The sequence below is a fragment of the Petaurus breviceps genome, unplaced genomic scaffold (assembly GCF_028583685.1).
Source record: "Petaurus breviceps papuanus isolate PSGF00001 unplaced genomic scaffold, PetGlider_PUasm1.0 81, whole genome shotgun sequence".
Classification (NCBI taxonomy): domain Eukaryota; kingdom Metazoa; phylum Chordata; class Mammalia; order Diprotodontia; family Petauridae; genus Petaurus; species Petaurus breviceps.
In genome coordinates, this window is record NW_027186546.1 from 4,923,066 (window position 1) to 4,944,096 (window position 21,031).

The 21,031-nt window shown below is 39.1% G+C and overlaps 1 protein-coding gene across 3 annotated transcripts in view; it reads left to right on the forward strand.

The window, feature by feature from the left end:
- The first annotated feature begins 86 nt into the window (after positions 1-86).
- Positions 87-21,031, forward strand: part of LOC138176114 (ras association domain-containing protein 8-like) — a 117,798-nt gene continuing 96,853 nt past the window's right edge. The window contains exon 1 of one of the 3 annotated variants that reach the window (XM_069106869.1): positions 87-795. The gene's annotated coding sequence lies outside the window, so the exon portion shown is untranslated. The remainder of the gene's footprint in view (positions 796-21,031) is intronic. The other 2 variants (XM_069106870.1, XM_069106867.1) reach the window with 2 other exon arrangements.

Below are 21,031 nucleotides of genomic sequence, written 5' to 3' on the forward strand. Positions count from 1 at the left end.
GTAGTGGGAGGGGGAGTGGGAGACGAAGAGAGGGAGAGGGCCCAGAGCATACTAAGAGAGAGTCAGAAAGCAGTTACTGTAACCAGAGAGCGAACTCGTACACGAACACACACACACACACACACACACACACACACACACACACACAAGCGCGCGGAAGGCAAAAGGGGAGGAGCTTCGTTGCTCCGCAGCCCCTAGGAGGCTGTTGGTGGTGCACAGCCCCCAGAGCTACAGTCAGAGTTCCAGACAGACGCAGACTCTGCCTCCCGCCCCTTTGCTTGATCCCAGCTGCAAAACAGCGGCGGCGGCGGCGGCGGCTGCCCCCCTCCTGTCCACTGTGCTGCTGCTGCTGCCGCCGCTGCTGCTGCCGCCGTAGCCTCAGCTTCTGGGTGCTTTAGCCCTCCTCGCTTCGGGGGATTGGAGGTAGAGGTGGTGGGGAGGTCCTTCCCGACGCACGGACCACAGATTCCCTCCGCACACATACACACATTCCGTGGATGTGAAGCGTGTGTGCTTCCTGGGACTCTTCTCGTCAGAGTCCCCAGTCTGCTCCCGGGGAAGAGGAGAAACCGGTGCTACAGTCTTGGGGGGACTCGCTGGCTGGAGAGGAGCAGAGCCTGAGTAACAGCGGCTGGAGGAGGAGGAGAAAGAGCCGGGCTGCCCCTACCCCAGTCGTCGCCGCCACCGGGCAATCAAAGGAGCTTTGCAGCAGCCTGGGCTCCCCCGAGCCGCCCGAGTACCCGGTGCCCCGCTGCTGCCCTACACAGCTTCACTCGGCGTTGCAGTTGCAAAACTGTAAGTATCAACTTTAGTTTGCTCTAAAGATTTCTTAATGGGCCTTCCACCCCTCCTCCTCCTCGTCTTCCTCCTCTTTCTTTCTCCAAACCTCCTGCTTCCTCTCTGGGTTCCTTCTCTTCCCCGCCCCCCTCATTTTTCTCTTTCTCCACCTTCTGTTTCTTTTACTCTTTCTGCCTCCTCTCCCCCCTCATCACTTTCCTTCTCACCTTCTTTCTTTTATTTAGTGTTGAATTTGGTCAGTCACACACACACTTTTCAGAAAAGTATAAGGTCGCCCCCCACCCCCTAACCCTGAACCAGTGTCCTTGGAGAGAGAGTTTAGAGGCCACTTTTTGCTTAACTGAGGAATGGGACTCTCACTTCTTGAATTTCTACCCCCAATGGAAGTCATGTTTATTTTTCTCTCGTAAAGCGGGTTAGTGGAGTATTTCTATTTTTGTTGTTCTCTGATGATAATTTGTTTCGTTGTCCATTGCTTTAAAAAAAAATCTGCCTTTCTGTACTATGCCCCACCCAGCCTTGAGTCCTACTGAGCAAAGATAAAGTAGAAGAGACATTAAAAGTAAATCCGTATGGGGTTTAAAAGGGTAAATAGTACACTGCAGACAGCAAGATGACACGTTTAGGTGAGGTTTGGTCCTTGCTTGGTACAGCCGAGGAGAGTCAAATGGAATATGTAGATTCTTTATGTCGGTTTTTCCAAAAAGAAACAAACTACATTTTCGTTTAGTATCACCGCCTGGTGTGGCTAATCCTCCACTATGTTCTCTTCGTATTAAATGGTATTTTGAGTAACTCAGCTGTGTAGGTCAGCATTGCATCTGACGTTTATGAGTAGAGAAAGGGAGAAGATAGTAAGCATTTTTGTAGCGACTTACACCTGTCAAAGTAGGTAGGGCATTTGGAGAGACATTGTGCTGGAGTGAGAAGAAGGCTAGGTCACGAGATCTTGGTTCTAAAGCTGGCTTTGCCACTTTGTTACCTGCATGTGTGACCTTGGGCGAGTCACTTTTTCTTTCTGGGTCTGTTTCCTTGTCTGTAAAACCTTTAATTCTATGATTTGAAAAAAATCGTAGTACTAAGTAAAAAAAAATTCTCATACTAGGCTTTATGACAGCCATAACATGAATCGTTTTTTTTTTTTTTACAATGAGCCGTTATAATTTTTGACTTTTGACTAGATCCACTTTGTCCCCAGGAGGCATCCTTAATATAAAGCAAACAATACATTCTATAAAGGGAGTCTGAGAGAAGGCTCCAGCAGGCTGAGATTTTTATTTGCTCAATTTGCATTGGATTATGTTAACAATTGCTGCATAGTATGAAGGGGAGGGAAATGTGTGGTGTGTCTGAATGCATTCTAAACATCATGCAGTTTACCTTGGTACCTCAGATAATCTTGGACCCTTGCCAGGATAAGATGTATAGTAGTCAGTGCAAAGATGTTGATAAGTAAATGTCACTTGCTTTCCCCTCTTAACTCAGCCAATCCCCTTTCCTCCTCCCTTGGAAGAAAGGAGTGGTACCTATGGATTTTATCAGTTTGTAGCCCCTGATAATGTGGAGTTTCATCTTATTACTTTGGGGGATTGGGAGAGGTGGAATGAAACAGTTACATCTGTAACCTGTAAATTCACAATGGAATTCTTTTTGGAAGCTCACATAGGAGAATACAGTAATGCAGTTTATACAGATTTAAGGAAATCTCTCCCTTCCTCAGTTTCTTTCCTTCTAGGATTTTCAAAACAGGAATGTCATGTAAGAGGTACAATTATGGTAATAAAGAGGGAAGTTTTCCTAGGATCATCTAGTTAAAAGCTTTTCAAGTCTTGGGATAGAAGTATGAGGTAGTAAATGAAGGTATTTTGTAGAAATGATTAGTGTGTTTGAATACACTATAAAGCTTCAAAGTGCTGTACAGAAAAGCTATACATTATTCACATACATATCTCCTTTGAAATTTCAAAGGAGAAAAAATGTTTGGAGTTGCTTTTCTTGTTTTTTTTTTTAAGAAATGCAAAATTCAATAAATATTTAGGAATTGCAGATTTAAAAATTTTTGGCTTGCTTTTTTAGGTGCTGAAATTTTTTAGGTAGCTTAGAGCATGGCCTTTGCTATCTCTATACAGCAGTGGCTAACTTTTTGTCATAGATGCCTCAAGCATCCTGTGAGTTGATCAAGAACATAGAATCATAGATTTATAGCTGAAAAAGATCTTAGAGGAAGTAAGTCCAGTCCTTTCACTTTACAGAAGAGGAAACTGAGGCAGAGAGTTAAGTGTCTTGCTTGGGGACATGTAGCTACTTCTTTAGGATTTTAGAGCCTCATAAACTAATATCCCTTCTCTCCCTACCTCCCCACCCAGGAATAATAACAGTTGCTTATATTGCACTTTTAGGGACAGCTAGGTGGTGCAGAGGAGAGAGTTCAGGGCCTGAAGTCTCAAAGACCTGAATCCAAATCCTGCCTCAAACACTTAATAGCTTTGTGACTCAGGGCAAGTCACAAAGTGACTTTTTACCCTTTTTTACCTTTTTTTACCCTTCCCTCTCCCCTCCCCTCACTGTTTCCTCATCTGTTAAGTGAGCTAGAGAAGGAAATGGCAAACTACTCTAGTTTCTTTGCCAAGAAAACCCCAAATGGGATCAGGAAGATTCATACTACTGAACCACAAGGTTTCCAAACCATCTATCTATGTCTATCTGTTTACTTGTCTATGTCTATCTGTGTGTGTATCTATATCTATCTATCAAAACAATCCTGTGAGGTAGTTGCTATTTTTAATTTTTATTCCTATTTTGCAAATGAAGAAACTAAAGCTGTGATTTGTTCATATTTTAGAGGTCATCTAGACTGTCTTCTGTGGTGTACATAGGAACATAGATCTAGGAACCTCAGGGGCCATCTACTCCAGCCTCCTCATTTGACAGATGGGGAACCTGGTTTCCAGGGACTTTAAATGATTGCCACAAATCACACAGGTAGTAGCCATTACAGATGAGATTTAACCCAGGTCCTCTGGCTTCAGAGCCAGTGACCCTTTTCACTGTATTAGGCAAGGGGTAAATTAGTGACACCCAGAGATAGGAAGTTACCTGTTGGCATGTATATAGCAAGTGATAGAATCTGAATTTGAACCCAGGTCATCTAACTCCAAGTTCAATGCCATTTTTAATTACCCTTCCTTAAAATAAGGTAATTCTTGTATTTCTGTGGGGGTGAATTCCAGCAAGGTGGGGGCAAACATTTGTTTGCTAGAGTCATCACAATTCTTTTGATATTGTGTCAGTCAAGGCATAATTACTTTGTCATCTAATCTTGGAATATTAGGACAGCATACCTAAGCATTGTTAGAACCCATTCAAATGATTTCAAGGTCAGTGGGGGTGGGGATGAGTAAAGGATATGGCATAGTTTGACAATCTCAAATGGTTAAATTTTTTCATCATTTTCTACCCATACCACTTGACATGTTGGTCTATACTGGTAATGGTAATATAATTGTGAATTTGAAGATCCCGTTTGTATTGGCAAAAGTAGCAGGTACTTAACACTTAGTAACTGATCAAGCCTCTGATTGGGGAAACAGAAGCTATGGACTCCTGTCTCCTGTTAACTGACGTAACAAAGAAGGGGTTGGTGGAAGAAAGTAGGCAATACTGTGTATATAAGAAAAGCCCCAGAGAGGCACAGTCAGAATTTCCTTGAGACCGAGATCTGGTGGTAGAACAGCTACAGAAGAATGGAGAACTGAGTCCTGAGAACTTGTGGTGGTAGAGCTTCTTCTGAACAGGAGCCAGGAGCCCAGAGCCCAGGTGACTGAAGCATGACCAGGATGCTGAGACTTTGCTTGTGGCTGGGTTGACCCTTGAATTCCTTGGAGCAGAAATGGTGAAGGAGCTGACATGGACCAAACCCTGTGAATGCCAGTGTGGAGCAGGACCTCCCCAGAGAGCTGGTCAAGGAACTGGGAGCTGTCTGCCATTGAACCCAGATAGAATCGGGGACCATGGAAGGGGATCCAGGGAATCTGAGAGCAGGCCCCAAGTCAAGATGAAGAAAAGACCTCTCCTTGGGTACTGAGAATTATAGTTTACTAGTGACCTAAGGGGTGGAAGATTTTGTGTATGATACTTAGTAAGACTTTACTGAGTAAGATTTTACTTTGAGTACTTTGACTATTGTTACTGATAAGTCACTGATTGAGTTAATCAAGACTTTGCCCCAAGAGTGGAAGACTTTGTATACTTTGACACTACTGGTAAGTGACTGAATTAACTTGAGTGACTATTTTGTGACTGATTGAATTAACGTAAGAGTGACTATTTTACTTTGAGACTATGTTGTGAATATTATATTGTGATTTTCTGTGATAAGTTGAAATATGGTGAATGCTGTATTTTGTATTATGCTGTACCTTGATTTTCCATGGATGTTTTTCTTTTGTTATGGAATAGAGTCATCACTATACTGAGTAATCAGAACCTTAAAAAAAAAAAGCTGTTCACAGCAGTTCTTCTGGAAAGCTTTTGTGCATGGCATTACATATACTAAGTAGATACCAAAACTCAGGATGTAAAGAGAATTCCAACTATCATTCCTGAAAGTGAACAACAGATTCAATTATTGCATCTGAATTGCCATCTTTGACATTTTTAGCTTTGTCCCTTATTACAGAGGCCAAATTGATAGTCTCACATGTTAATTCTTTGCTAGTGACATAGATTACATGAAATATATTTCACAGTTTTTAAGGGGGGAAAACTGATACAGCAAATTAATTACATAGTTATAAATTAAGCTATCTTTTAATTAGTGTTACCCTTGTTGTTTTCTCTATAGATAATCCTTTCCCTAAGTACATCATTAAAGTAATTATTCTGCTTTTTACAATCTAAAATTACTGAAAGAAAAGGTCTTGCTGTGCCGTATTATTTTACACATTGTCATATGATAACACAGGTTAGCTGTTGTTGATTGCTTAGTGACAGACTTGAAAGGAAGGCAGTAAAAGAAAATGATGGCAGAAGAAGAATTCTACTTCTAATGACATTTAAGTCTTTTAAGACTTAAAATATTAAAGCTGTTTAAGTATCTTATACAAGTAGAGAATTATTTAATCCATTTTATTATAGAAAAGCAGGTATAACTATAAAGGAGAGGTGTTTTTAAATGGGCTACCTATAGGAGTTATATTCCTTGTTTTTATTACTAGCATCAACACTAGTAGAATAGATGTCAAAAACTCTATTTGGATTCTCCTAGGAATAAGAAAACTAAAGCTCTTGTGACTGATACTAATAGGCTCACATTTACATAGCCTTTAAAAATTTACAAAGGACTTTTGCCACAAGAATCCTATGAGATAGATAGTATCTTCATTTTACAGATTAGGAAACCAAGGCACTGAGGTGAGTTGACTTGTTCAGAGTCACATAACTAATTATTGTCTGAGGTGGAATCTGAGATCAGGTCTCCTGACTCATTAAACTTAGACTGTGAGCCCTTTGAGATCAAGGAAAGTCTGTCTTTGTGGTAGTGGTGGTGGTTTGCTTTTTTTTTTCTTTTTTTGTATCCTCAAAATTTAGCACAGTGCCTGACAAAGAACAGGCACTTCATAAATGCAAGATGAGAGACTGTCAGACTAACTATACCTTTCCATATTTACTTGACAGCATTGTATGTATGTTTCATTTCAACAAATACTATGCAATTGGAATGCACTTACTATGTATCACAAACATACTTCTTTGGTACATCAAGGATTTATCATTTTTTTAAGTGCATATTTCCACACTAATGCAGAAGATGACCCCTTTTATAACTTATTAGATGTATAGATGAAAGAGATACTGCAGTTGAAAGTTGATCACTCTGCAGCCAACTTTGAGAGGCTAAGACAGTTGACATACTATCTATCAGTATTCTGATGTCTTGAAACTTCTCCCTCCTCATGTCTACCTTCTGACTTTACTGGCTTTCTTCAGGTGTTTGTTAGCTGAAGTCCCACCTGCAAAAAGTCTTTCCAGTCTTAATCTTTGCGTCTTCCCTCTGATATTACTCCCATTTTATCCTGTGTATGGCTTGATTGTACATAGTTGTTTGCATGTTATCTCCCCCATTAGATTGTGAGGAGCTTCTGGGGGGCATTTTCTTTGCATCTTCAGTACTTAGCACAGGGCCTGGCACTTCGTAGGCATTTAATAAATGCTAGTTGACTTACTGGCTGATGATATATGCATGGTCACAGCTCCAACTTTGGTAATTCAAAATGTTACTCTATTTGAAAACATTTCACATTGGAATTCCTAAATCCTAACCAATTTAATGAGTTTATTGATGTCATTTGTATATGTTACTTAGTTTATTTTATCAACTCCCCTTCAGAACCCTATGCCTTGAATAATTGCCAATTCCTTTAAAAGAAAATGTATCCAGTTTCATTGAAACTTGGAAGACACAGTAGACTCCTTTAACAATTTGTCAGTGCTCTATAGAGATCAATCCCTAGGGCATGATGAATGGGGTGCCTTGGCATAGGGCAGTGATTACAGAAGCAGATGGTAGAGTAGGTGAGTTTCTGTGCTGTCTTCATATTGAAAAGACAGTACAAAGACATAGACTTCTTGAGGCTTTTATAGATAGAATTAGCCTACAAACCTGCATTCCCATATACAAGTGGAACTGGACCTCCCCACACCAAATATGCCTGCTTTTTGGTGTTGATTTTAGACCAGTTTTATTGTATGAAACTGATTTGGAGTGGGAAAAAGGAACGCTTCTCTATTTTTTTCCTTTCTGCACATGTGTGTAGGATGTATAAATATGCATATGTAGAGTGTGTATATGTACACAGTTCATATCTCTTATATCTACATATATTTATCTCTATCTATATATGCATATGTTGTCTTCTCCCTTAGAACATAAGCTCCTTGAGGCCAATTACTATTCATTTTAGTTTTTATATTCATCCTAGTACAGTACCTGGCATGGAGATGCTTAATAATTTCTTGTTAAATTGATTGAATATTATTTACCTCTAGTAGTACCCTCAGGACATGGCTCTGACACTATATATTGATTTGCATAATAAATTCTCTATATTTCATGGGGTAAGAGTGACAGGTAGAAGATTGCAATTTCCACCCCTTCCATTCAGTCATTCATCTAGCATTTATTAAGCCCCTACTATATGCTTGGTGGGCCAGACACTGGTGATATGGAGGCAAAAGAGACAACAAACCAGTCCCTGCTCTCAGGGAGCTCACAGTCTAATGGGGGAGATGACATGCAATGACTAGGTAGAAATAAGATGGATATAGGATTATTGTTGTTCAACTTTCATTCTCAAAGTGGACCAATGACATCAGAAGTTGATATCTTGACGCAAGTGAAATGAATTTGAGCAAGGCAGAGCTGTGCAAAGTCATCGGCCTCTGCCCTCCAGAGTTATCAGATTCCAGTGGGAAGGTATAGGTCAAAATGATTAGCCCTAGATGAAGTGGGAGACCTTGACTTTAAGCTAAGGTCTTTCCCAGGATAAATCAGGCTGATATCTATTATCAGGAGAGGGGTAGCATGGAGTAGTGGACAAAAATACCTGCTTTTGGTACGTACTGCCTGAAACTTTGGATCATTCTTTTAACTTCTTCGTACCCCAGGCAGCTGTCAAAGACTGTTAGTTGAGAGCTAATAGTTTGCCTTGGTAAAAGAAATTTTACTCATAGCTCCTTACACTGAGCTTAGGGTGCCCGAACTACCTCAGATAAATTCAGTCACCAATTGCGTGTTCTTTTCTTTATTTTACTTAACATCTGGATACTAATTATAGAAGATTATTGTGAATATTTAGGAGACTCTGATGCAGTAATTTGTGATATTTGGAATCCCCCCCCCCAAAATGGTTTAAATTTTCACTAGTATGTATATTTACAACATTAAAGTGTCTGTGTTTCTACATGGTTCAATATTCATTATCCCAATTATTGATTCTTTTGGTGGTTCTCAAAGCATCATAGAATCAGACTTGGAAGGAACTTCACTTGGCAACCTAGTCAGACTTATACCTGAATAGAATCCTCAGTATAACATACCTGCCAGGTGGTCATCCAGCTTCCCACAACCTCTTCAGGTGACCACTCTCACATTTGTATGGCCTTGAGTGTTAGAAGAAATAGAGTGAAAATAATAGACTTTCAGAAAGGATTGTGGTAATACATGGTTTCATATTGACTTTGTTAATTTTGTTCTGTGTAATTTTTTCCTTCCTCACACACTAATTAGCTTGTGTGATCATGAAGAAGTAATTTAATTTCTGTGTGCCTCAGTTTCCCCATTTGAAAAATGGGGATACTGATAATAGCGACTTCAGGGTTCTTGTGAGGAATAAATGAAATAGCTTATGTAAAGTGGCTTGCAAACTTTTGCAAATCTAAAAGTACTATTTAAATGCTAGCTATAACTGTTTTATTGCAGCTTTATGAAATAAGGAATCTCAAGATTTTAGTGTAGGTTTAGATTTGTGTGCATATATAAGAAAAGTATAGAAACTTGAATTCTCTTAATGACTGGATAGGCTTACTCAACTCAAATCCATAAGCACTTATTAAGCATCAACTATGTCTGCTAGGCATTGTACTAAGCATTGGAAATACAAATAGAAGCAGAAAGACAGGGTCTACCCTCAAGGAACTAATGTTCTAATGGGGAAAGGTGAAAGCTGAAAGCAAAGGGATGAGGAAAGAAGGTACTTTCCCCTTCAAAAAGGTAGGAGAGTCAGAAAGAGAACCCAGAGGGAAATGAAAGAGTGAATATAGCCTTCTTGAAAATGAAGGTTCTGGGAGGAACTAGACAACCAGAAGGAATGGCAGGAGTGGAGGGATCTACCAAGGTGAGAAGGCTGTTGGAGGATGGTGGTGAAGGGTGATAATAAAATTTTATAATGTAACTTTGTACAAGTCACTAGACATTTCTGTGCTTTGATTTCTTAATTTGTAAAATGGAGGTTTCATATCTGGCTTCAGATGCTTCCTTGGCTGATTGCCATAGTTTTCTCATCTGTAAAAAGGTTTGGTTAAATTAATGGTTCTCACAGTTTTTGGTCTCAGTGAAGAGGTTACCCACTAAGAGGGTTAGGGTTGCTCTGGAGACCCCAAAATACCAACACAATGGGTCCTGCCGAATGAATTTGACTCTTTTCAGCCAAATGTGAGTCTTTTCAGCCAAAGAAAAGGAAAATTTATTAAAAGCTCACTTGCATTAGACACAGAGCAAGTCTGTGCTAGAAAATTCTATGGCGCTCTCAGCCACATGGCATTCTATGGCACTCTCACACTTACATGATGTTCTATGGCTCTTTCACTCTTATTCTATGGTGCTCTCACCCACATGGTGTGAGAAGGTTGTGAGAGGAATCTAGGGGTGGTCTAGAGAAGGAGTTTGGAGAGGGTCTTCAGGAGGAGTTAATGAGGTCAAGGAGTGATTAAGGGTGGGAAGCCACCTGGAGACCACAAACAATGGTGGGCTAGGCCAGTTCAAGGGTGGGAAGTCTAGCAACAGACCTGCCTCATCAAATGGGATGATTCAATAGAGAGTCCAAGGGAGGTTCCCAGAGTCTGTACCTCAAGGACTCAAGGAGAGCTTGAGGGGGCTCCCAGAGCCCATACCTCATCATCAGGACCTCTATCATGGTCTTAGAAAGCATTGAAGAGCACCCCATCCTCACCCCCTGCCCTAAGAGCTTTTGTTTATGTGGGTTGTATCTACTGATATTTACCATATTCAAAATTGAAAGCAATATTATAAAAAGTTTTGAGACCCAAAAAAACCTTTGAGAACCAATGGATTAAATGATCTCTCCCTTGGTGCATAGAGTATATGATTCTTTGTTATTCCTAGTGAATGAATGGCAAAAAGCCTTTAGTTAATTTACATTCGATGCTTATTTAACTCAGTTGGAGAAATTCCCCCAAATAAGCTTTGGGTATCGTGAAGGTAAAATTTGGCAGTATTCTGAGGATGATCTAAAATTCACTATTTTTGAAGAGGTAAATCAAAGCAACTTCATATTAGGAATAAGATCTTATTTATAATCCATTTTCCTCTTTCCATATTTATTGTGATTTCTGTTTTATGTAGTTTTTATTATTTTAATTTAAAAGGATTTTTTGAAGTCTTTAAAAGTCATTGTACAATTAGTTTTGTCCTTCCCTACCCCTCCACATTTTCTTGGATGAAACAATGACAGTTTCCTGAATAGCTCTTAGAGAAAACCCTCTGGGACTCTGGGGCTCTTCCTATTTCACTTCATTAAGATTCTTTTTTGAGGTGGAGAGAGGGTTCTGTATCTCTTGTCATTAAGGTGTTTGGGGAAGAAACAAATTCTCCCTTTTAATCAAACATAAACAAGCATTCCATTCTCCCCCCCTCCCTGCTATCATTAATCTTGTCTCTTTTTATTTCTCCTTGAAAATTACCCCACCTCCTACATACCCCATCTTTATTTTCCTTGTATTCATGATATATTACTTTCTTCACACATATAATCAAACCTAAGTCACTGAGAGTCAAGATAGAGAAGAGGTCTCAGGACAGAGCCTTGGGAAACATCCACAGTTAAGGGGTTTTAATGAACCAGCAAAAGACATCACAAATCAAGGTGGAATACTGAGAGAATGAAGCATTACAAATTCTTTTTTTTTTTTTTTAAGCAATTGGGGTTAAGTAACTTGCTCAAGGTTACACGGCCAGTTATTTCTGGGTGTGGTGTTGAGTGTCTGAGCCCAGGATTCGATCTCCAGGTCGTCCCAATACTGGAGCCGGTACTCTTACTCGCTGACCCACCTGGCCGCCCCTAAGCAATTGGGGTTAAGTAACTTGCTCAAGTTTACACGGCCAGGTGTTTCTGGGTGGGTGCTAAGTGTCTGAGCCCGGGATTCGGATCTCCAGGTCTTCTCAACACTGGAGCCGGTGCTCTTACTTGCTGTGCTACCTGGCTGCCCCAGCATTACAAATTCTGAAAGGAAGGAGCACCTAGGAGAGAGTTGTCAATAGGATCAAGTGGAAAGAAGGAAAGTTTTCTTGCTCCATCTACTCTGTCCTTTGCTGATGGTGTTCATATGCTGCCTATATATAGTTTCTTCCCAGTCCCAGAAGTTTCTTTCTTGAAATGAAGTCTTATGTATAAACTTCAGTTCTCTCAACCTACCTTTTTCATCACAGAAACTTAATCCAGGCATGAATTGTACCAGGAAATAGTGTAAATGATGCTTCAGGCCCACAAGTAACAAGCAATTTGTGTGCTATGTTCGCTATTCACTCAACAACCATTTAAGAACTTATTTTGTGCAAAAGGACTATGTTCATCCTAAAGGGAGTTTAAAAAGCTACTCTCCCAGAGAGTTAGCCTGGGGTGATACAAAGACAACTGGGAATTGGTGGCCTGAGCTTCGTGTTTGAATACCAGTTTAGATACTTAGAGGAATTTTGTGACCAGAAACAAACCACTTCACTGCTTTGGGCTTCTCATTTATAAAATGAGAGCCTTAGACTTGATCATAGCTTTCTTCTTTATAATCCATTTACCTCACTCTTTGCCTTTTTGTTCTTTTTGTGATATGTGCTTTACATTATTTTAATTAAAAGTATTTGAAAAATATTTTGATAATTTTATTCCAATACAATTGGTTCCCTTTGTTATCCTACATATTTTATGTTATTCTTTAAAGACATTGGAAGAAGGGGTCCATAGATTTCATCAGACTGCCAAAGGGTGGGTTCTATGACACAGAAAAGTTAAGCACCCCTGTTCCAGGTGGTCTCTGGTATTTTTAGGCACTGACATTCTATTAGTCAATGAGAAATTCTGACACTTAGCTCCTCTGCCACTTTTAAGCTCCCCCTTTGAAGATGGATAGAGACTAAGAGGAACATGCTAGCTGGTATCTTCCAGCTCCATTTCATCCTCCACGAAACTGCTAAAGTGATTTTCCTAGAACACAAGTATGATATGATCAGGTCACTCTCCTATTCAATGAACTACAGTGGTTTTCTATTAGTCCTGGGATCACATCTGAACTCCTTTGTTTGGCATTGGCCCCTTGGGGCCTTAACAGTCTTAAACATTACTCCTCTGTATATGTTACAGTCTGGTCATGTTGGCTCACTAGGTTTCCCTCGGATAGGATGATTGACTGATGAGATGCTTTTGTTTTTTTAATTGGCTAAAAATAATGAACAAAATTAAAATAACATTCAGTTTGTGAATTGTATCAAAAATTATTTTCTGTGTGTAATAAGAGAAGGTGGCTTCTAACGTATTGGCAGTGAGGAGGGGGAAGAAAGCAAGACTGGCACTTTAAAGCTGCCAGGTCAGAGCAGGAAGTTGATCATCTCTATATGCAAGTCCTCAGTTTGCAAGCTGTGTTTTATAAGAAGTCTGTTTGGAAATAGCTTGTTTAGAATTTGGAGCTCCTCTTCCAGAGAAACAATGTTTTAAAGTGGTGCTTGGGAGCTAGGCCAGCCAATTTAACCTATCATGGAACTGAATTATATTACTATGATACTGTTAATACTAAAAATTCTAAGCTAGTATTTGTGGTGATCTTTCAGATAATTATGGGATGATTAAATCGTTGGAGGGATAAACTGGGAACCTGACCAAAAAATCTTGCATGGGGGATGTATTGTGTGATAGAGAGGTAATAGACCTGTGCTGAACATATCTCATCCCCCTTCCTATACCCACTTAATATTTGCCTGGTTGAACTGAAGGGAGCATGATGCCTTTGTGACACTGCTTCTCAAGCTCTTGGGGTGGAGGGGGAGGTAAATTTGATCTACAAGGAATTATTAAGTACCTATGTGCTAGGCACCGGGGTTACAAAATACAGAAAACAATCCCTGCTTTCAGGTAGTTTTCATTTAATTGAGGGAGACGGGTACATTTCTAAGTATTTATGCAGAATAAGTTAACAGAATACATGCAAATAAAAACCAAGTAATTAGGGAGGGGGGACATCTCTAGATGTTGGGAGGACACCAGGCAAGACTTCCTGTAGAGAAGGTGGTACTTGAGCATCTGTGTCTGGAAGGAAAGAGAGAGATCCTAATGAAGAAGTGAGAAGGGTGTCTTATAGCTATCCCTCAGGCATGGCAAATGGATGACTCGCTCAAAGACATGGATGGAGAAAGTGGAGCTCCATGTGTAAGGAACCAAGAGAAAGCCAGTGTGGCTAGATTAAAGATCTTGGGGGTGGGGGTGACATATAGTCAACAGGGAACCCCCCAGAGTTTATAGACTAGGGAAGGGAGGTGGTCAAATCTACCCTTAAAAAAATCACTTTGAGAGTTGGAGCAGGAGAAACTGAAATGCTGAAACACTTGAGTCAGGGAGACCAGTAAGAAGGCCATTGCCATTGCAATAGTCTAAATGTGAAGTGATGAAGGCCTGAACTAAGGTGATGTCTATGTGAACAGAAAAAAAGTGGTTGAATATGAGAGAAGTAAGTAGGGGTAGAAATTGTAGGAAATGGACAACTTACTTATGTAAGGTGAGGGAGTAATAGAGATATGCCTTATGAGCTTTCAACAGAAATAGGGAAATTCGAAATAGTAGTGAGGTGGGGGGTGGGATGGGATAAAGGCTTCTTTTTTTAGAAATAGTGAGTTTGAGATCACTTGTCTAGGACATCTAGGACAATTTAAACGTCCGAGGAGTAATTAGTGATGTGGGAGGGAAGCTGGGTGAGAGGCTAGATATATCCACAAGTCGCCTGCACACATATAATCAAACCTAAGTCACTGAGAGTCAAGATAGAGAAGTGGTCTCAGGACAGAGCCTTGGGAAGCATCCAGAGTTAAGGGGTTATGATGAACCAGCAAAAGACAGGAGTCATCACAAATCAAGGTGGAATACTAGGAGAATGAAGCATTACAAAATCTGAAAGGAAGAAGCACCTAGGAGAGAGTTGTCAATAGGATCAAGTGGAAAGAAGGAAGGTCATCTCATTGGGTAATTAAGATCACTTAGTAACTGTAGAAAGCAGTTTCAGATGAGTGATGTCATAAGCCATGTTCCAAAGAACTGAGGACTGAGAGAGAGAAAAAACCAAACCAAACCTGGAGTCAAGGAATATAGAGTTGGCAGAGAAAGGGGACAGATAAGGATGAGCTTGAGGGCATGGGTAGGGGTTTTTTTGTTTTATTTTGTTTTTTAAGAATGGAAGAGAGGGGCGTGCTTGAAGGCTTGAGGGAAAGAATCAGGAAGATAGGGAGAGTTTGTAGATTAGAGATTGAGGAGATGATTAAGAAATGGAGAAAAATGGAATCAAAGGGACACGTGGAGGGGCTGACATTGGCATGGAGAAGAATCCTGGTGAAAGCAGGTGAGAGTATAGAGGATAATAAGTAGAGAAAATGTTAAGGGTTTTTGAGATGAAGAGGAGATTGTAGCAAATGACCTTAATTTTCTCAATTAAGAGATGAGAAAGTTGAGAGGGGGAAGGCATTTATTTGTTAAAGGGGAAGGTCACAGGTAAGCTGATTTTTCTCCTTTTTAAGAACCCTTTCACACTGCCTAGCCAAAGACATTTTATTTATATTAATTATATCTGGGAAGAGCTAGTAGGGATAATCAAAAGTCAATAGCATTTTCTTTAGAGCTGAGATCTGCTGACCCCTAGATTTCAAGGGGTTATGGATAGGGGAAAAAATTACCTTTAAAAACATTCTGAGAAGGGATTGGTAAATTTTATCAGAGTGTAGATTTGTTTTTGCACTCTAGTCAATTTAATATGATATTCTTTTATTAAGGTAATCTTATATATGTCTTGCTTCTCTGAGGCCAACCAGAGTAAATGGTAGGGGCCCTAATTCTAAGGCACAACTTTTTGAGAACATCTGCTAAAGGAAAAACCCAGGTACCTTTGATCTCAGGATAGGTTCTTATGATGATTTTCTGTGTAAATATAGTCATATTTTTTAGTAATCTTGACCATTTCAACCTTTTCTTTTGAAATTATATTGTTATATTTTATATGTTTTGTACAGTTTTACAGGGTACTTTCACATGTTTTATTTAATCCTTAAAAGAGCCTTTTGAGTTAGACTGTAAGATGGTCTTTTCATACTCTATAACAGACCTGTACAACATATGGCTGGTACCAGAGGGTTGCCACTGCACACCCTCTCCTATTTGTCACGTGACTTGTGGCAGCCAACCATTGTCAGTCTGTCTCTAGTCTAACCTATCTGCAGCCCAAAGAGGTTTACAAGTTGTACAGGTCTGCTCTAGAATCTAGAGTCTAGATGAGGAAAGGGAATCTTGGAGAGGTTAGCAACTTGCCTCTGGTCATGTAACTGGTTAGTGGTACAACACTGGAAATAGAGATTTAGGCTTCTGAGTCCCCACTGTAGCCCTCTGTGTTTTGCAGAATCTTGTTACTTCTCATATAGAGAATCTGAGAAGACTTTATTAGCAGTATTTTCCCAATGTCCCAAAAATCTTGGTGCAGTTAAACTTAATATGGCACGAAGACTTTGGGGGACAAACTATCAAATATGACATTTCTTATGTGACGATAGATCTGGTGCTCGCCTGGAAACTGCAAATGCCCTCTCCCACCAGTGCTTTGAGCACTGCAGGTACTCCATTCTTGAGTGAGCCTGCCTCACCCAAGAGAGAGCAGTTCATAATCTCTTTCTCATTGTCTTTGACTCTTTAAAGCCCCTTACCTGGAACCCCAGGAGAATCACTGAAAGCATAGATGTGATTCATGTCCAAAAGGAATAAGAAAGGTACTCAGCATACAGTGAATAGCACAACTATTCATTTACTCTACTACAAAAGAATGCTTAAACACAAAAGACTCATAAACATACATTGATAGGACTTACACATGATAAAGTAATAAAGAGCTCCTATTATATTTTCCTGGGAGGTTAAGATTTGAGACATGAAAATGTAGATTATTGACTGGGCAATCTACCTTCATCTCTGCTCTACATTGTTGAACAGCTTCCTGGAAAGAGTGATGAATTTGTACCAATCCAAAGCAGTGGTTGTGTGTTTTGTGAATGATGGTTGGGGTCTGAAAGATGGCCAGGGTTAATGATCCTGAGAATATAGAAGGGAGTGAGCTAACTGTCTTCTAGGGTAATCAAACCTCTCCCCAGATTGTCATTAGCACTGTTCTCTAACTGTACTAACTACTGTCTTTCTACTTCTTATACTGTGCTGAACCAAAGTGACTGCTCTGTAAAAACAGGAGTCACTGAGTTATATCTAATAACTGCTGAGTCAAATGCTTTGTCAGAAAGGAGAACTGAATAATACAACTTGTTGCATTGACATGCTGATAAATGTTTAACAATCAGCAGCCCTGGGGCAGGGAGGGGAGGGAGGAGTGTGTTGATTTTACATCAAGATTGGTAGATGTATTGGATAGAGCACTGGACTTGGAATAAGAAAGACATCTTTATAAATTCAAATTTGGCCTCAGACATTTACTAGCTGTATTACCCTGGGCAAGTCATTTAACTCTTTTTGCCTGGGTTCCTTCTCTGTAAAATGAGCTAGAGAAACAAAGGCAAACCACTCTAGTATCTCTGCCAAGAAAATCCCAAATGGGTCATGGGAAGTCAGACATGATGGAAAAAAAGACAACTGTATATGTGTAGATATGGATGTACATATAAACATATAAATGTGGATATATGTGTATGTATATATACACAAGTTTATTTTAAGTTTTATTGATAGGAAAGATGGGTAGCATGCAATTTATAAATAACAAAAGATACAACACTCTTGTAAATTCCATATAGCCAATTGATTTTTACAGAATGCTTTCATTGATTTTATTTTATTTTATTTTTTTTGCTGGACTCTTGTATCTGTAACTACCCTGTGGTTGCAGTTCAACCATAATTTGATTAATAGAGATGTTTCCCAATACATTCTTTTCCCAATGAATTTATTGTCATGAAATATAATGTGTTGTACTGTTAAATTATTTCTCCCCCTTCTCTAAATTATATTGATTAAACCGAAACCTCTTCCGGTTTCAGCACTGCTGATTGCAATAGTGCACACTATCTTTTTAGCTTTTTGTAAAATCACAAGGACTGAAAATGGATTGATTCTACATTATTATTTACAAAATCCTGAAAATCATTGAAATCAACTTCATGTTTTAAAATATCACTTAAAATGATGCAATTTTTTTCACCAACTATTTATGATTAAGTTATTTATAAAGGAAGGCATTAAGAGGAGTTTTGGCACTCTGCCCTCTAGCCCTTCAGTCAGAGGGGATAGGAGGCTGAGGTAGGTGGTGCTACCAGCACAGTGGTAAGTTTAGAAGTGATGAGTTTGTCCTGGGAGGGACATCTAGTTCCATTAAGTTGAAACCAGCCAGGACAGCAGATTCAAAGCAGAGTATGGGAATTCTTTTAAAGTAACAAATAATATCACTGATACAGGATTGAACTGAAGATACATTAGCTGTGTTTAACAACTCTCTGGTCAAATTTTGGATTCCTGACAATTTAACCATCAGCTCTCTTGATCTAGTACTTACTGGCTCCAGCATGCCATTGGCTAACTGGTATATAACTACAAGATCAATCTCTATAGACATTTAAGTAATAGTTGCACAAAAAGTGAATATTTTTTCAAAAGAAGAACCTTATATTATACACTTTCTACTTTGCTAGAAGATTGATTGGATTCACCTTTCCAAAATTCATTATGAAAGATTACATTTTGATGTGTGTATACATTTATGTATATATGTGTGAATGGATACATGTATATATTTATGTAAGTGCTGGAATGTTTCATATAATTAAGAACTATATATTAAGAACATATAATTAAGAGGAGATAATAGAGTTGGCCAAGATTTTTCCAAGGTTCCTTCTAAAAGCTATTTTCTGATATTTGTTACAGATATCCCCAATTAAAAACTCAAAGTACACTCCAAGAAGACAAGGACACTGCCTTAATTATTTTTCTGTTTTCCCAAGTACTTCACAGCACTTTGTAAAAGGCAGAGAACCTTAATACATGGTGGTCAAATGAATGAAGTGACTCTAGTATTTTAAACCATAAATTTGGAATGTTATCTGTAATTCAAGTTAAAAACTGACACAATTTCTGAATTTTCTGAACAATTTGCTGTTCAACTTGAAATTCTCATTTTTATGTCTTTTTTTTTCTTTTTGGAGGGGGGAAGATAGGGCAATTGGGGTTAAGTGACTTGCCCAAGGTCACACGGCTAGTTTTAAGTGTCTGAGGCTGAACTCATTTTTATTTCTAATTCCCTGAATGTTGCATATAATAGTAACACTGAATTTATATGGAACATAGAATTCATGAAATATCAGTCTGAAATTGAACAGCTCTCTCAAGGCTCCATAATTAAAATCTGGCACTTTTATGTTTTAGGACTTTATACCCAGACTTGTTGACTCTGATTTAACCTACAATTCTTAACCCCTGACCGATTTTCCTAGCAAACTAGAATGGGGGATAAACTGGTAGTAGCTGGATTAGTGACCTTTAGTGACAGATAGCTTAGAGCGTTAAGGGAAAAAGGGGAAAGAGCTAAAGCATAAAACTGTGACTGTACAATATTGCAAGGGATGCTTAATATCATAGAGTACTAGAGCCCGAATACTACCTTAATTTATCAAGAAAAGAGTAAATAAATTAATATTTGGTAAATTAAATTTTCTTCTGCCTGTGAACAGAAGAAAAGTTCATAACCAAAGAAGAGGCTCATAGATTAAAATTGATCATTTTGTTTTGTTTTGTTTTTGGAGGGGCAGTTGGGGTTAAGTGACTTGCCCAAGGTCACACGGCTAGTAAGTGTTAAGTGTCTGTGGCCGCATTTGAACTCGGGTCCTCTTGATTCCAGGGCCGGTGCTCTATTCACTGTGCCACCTAGCCACCCCCCAAATTGATCATTTTTGTTACATAAAATTTAAATTTTTTTGCACAAATTTAATAATGCTAATTAGTATTTAAAGGGAAACACAATTTTAAGTGAGGGGGAAAAATCTTTGCATCAAGTTTCACTGACAAAGGTTTAAATTTCCAAATTGTATAAAGAATTGTTTCAGATTTACAAAAAAACAAAACAAGCTATTCTCCAATTGATAAAAAGGTCTGAGGATATCAACAGGCAGTACTCAAGGGAAGGGAGCTGAGCTATTGATAACTATGGAAAAAAAGTATTCAAAACCTCAACTGATAGAGAATGTGTATTAAAGCAATTCTGAGATTCTATCTTCTACTAATCAGTGACAGATGGCAAAAAAGGGAAAATGGTAGATATTGAGGGACTGGGAAAACATTGAAACACTGTTTGTAGACCTGTAAATTGATATATTGTAGCAGCAAGCACCCCAAGGTCTCCAGGGTTTGCCGCCACCACAGGTTCCTGGATCTGCTTTGTTAAAGGAAAGCAACTCAAAATGGGTTAACAAGCTTACTTTAATCAGTCAGACATATATCGTTTACCTTGTTCAGGGGAAAAAGGTCAGCACCCCAAACTTCAAAATATACAGACAGAATTATCAAGACATTAACAGATCAAGTAGACAGCTTTCCAAACTGTCCAGCCATTACATCCATACCAAATCAGCATCTGGTTTTTTCAAAGCCAGGGGACTCTCAACAACGGCTTCCCATAATTCAGATCAAATCACAGAACACTTCTCAAAGTGAGTCCCCAAAACAAAGCTACACATCAGGGCTTATATAGCCTTCTCCTGGCTCAGAACATTTAACAACCTTATTGACTCACTGGCCAATCAAGAAGTATCTACTGAAAAACAAGCCTCCCTCCCCAGTCTTCAGGTGCATTTTAGCCTAGGGGCAGGGAAGATCTTCCAAATTTGCATTCCCATTACATATATACACCTATAAAACCAATTGACATGAGACTAAAAAAGGCCAAGTAAAGCAATTTGGAATTATGCATAAAGAGTAAGTGCCCTTTGACTCAACTATACCACTGCTAAATATACATCTAAAAGATCAAAAAAGAGAAGATCCTTTATGTACAAAAATTTTACTAGCAGATCATTTTGTGGTGGCAAAGCCCTTCTGGAAACTAAAGGGATACCCATTCATTGAGGAAGGGTTGAATAATTTGGATGTAAACATGTGAAGTGACACTGTAAGAAATGAGGAGTAGCGGAATTGGGATTGTAATCTAAGGC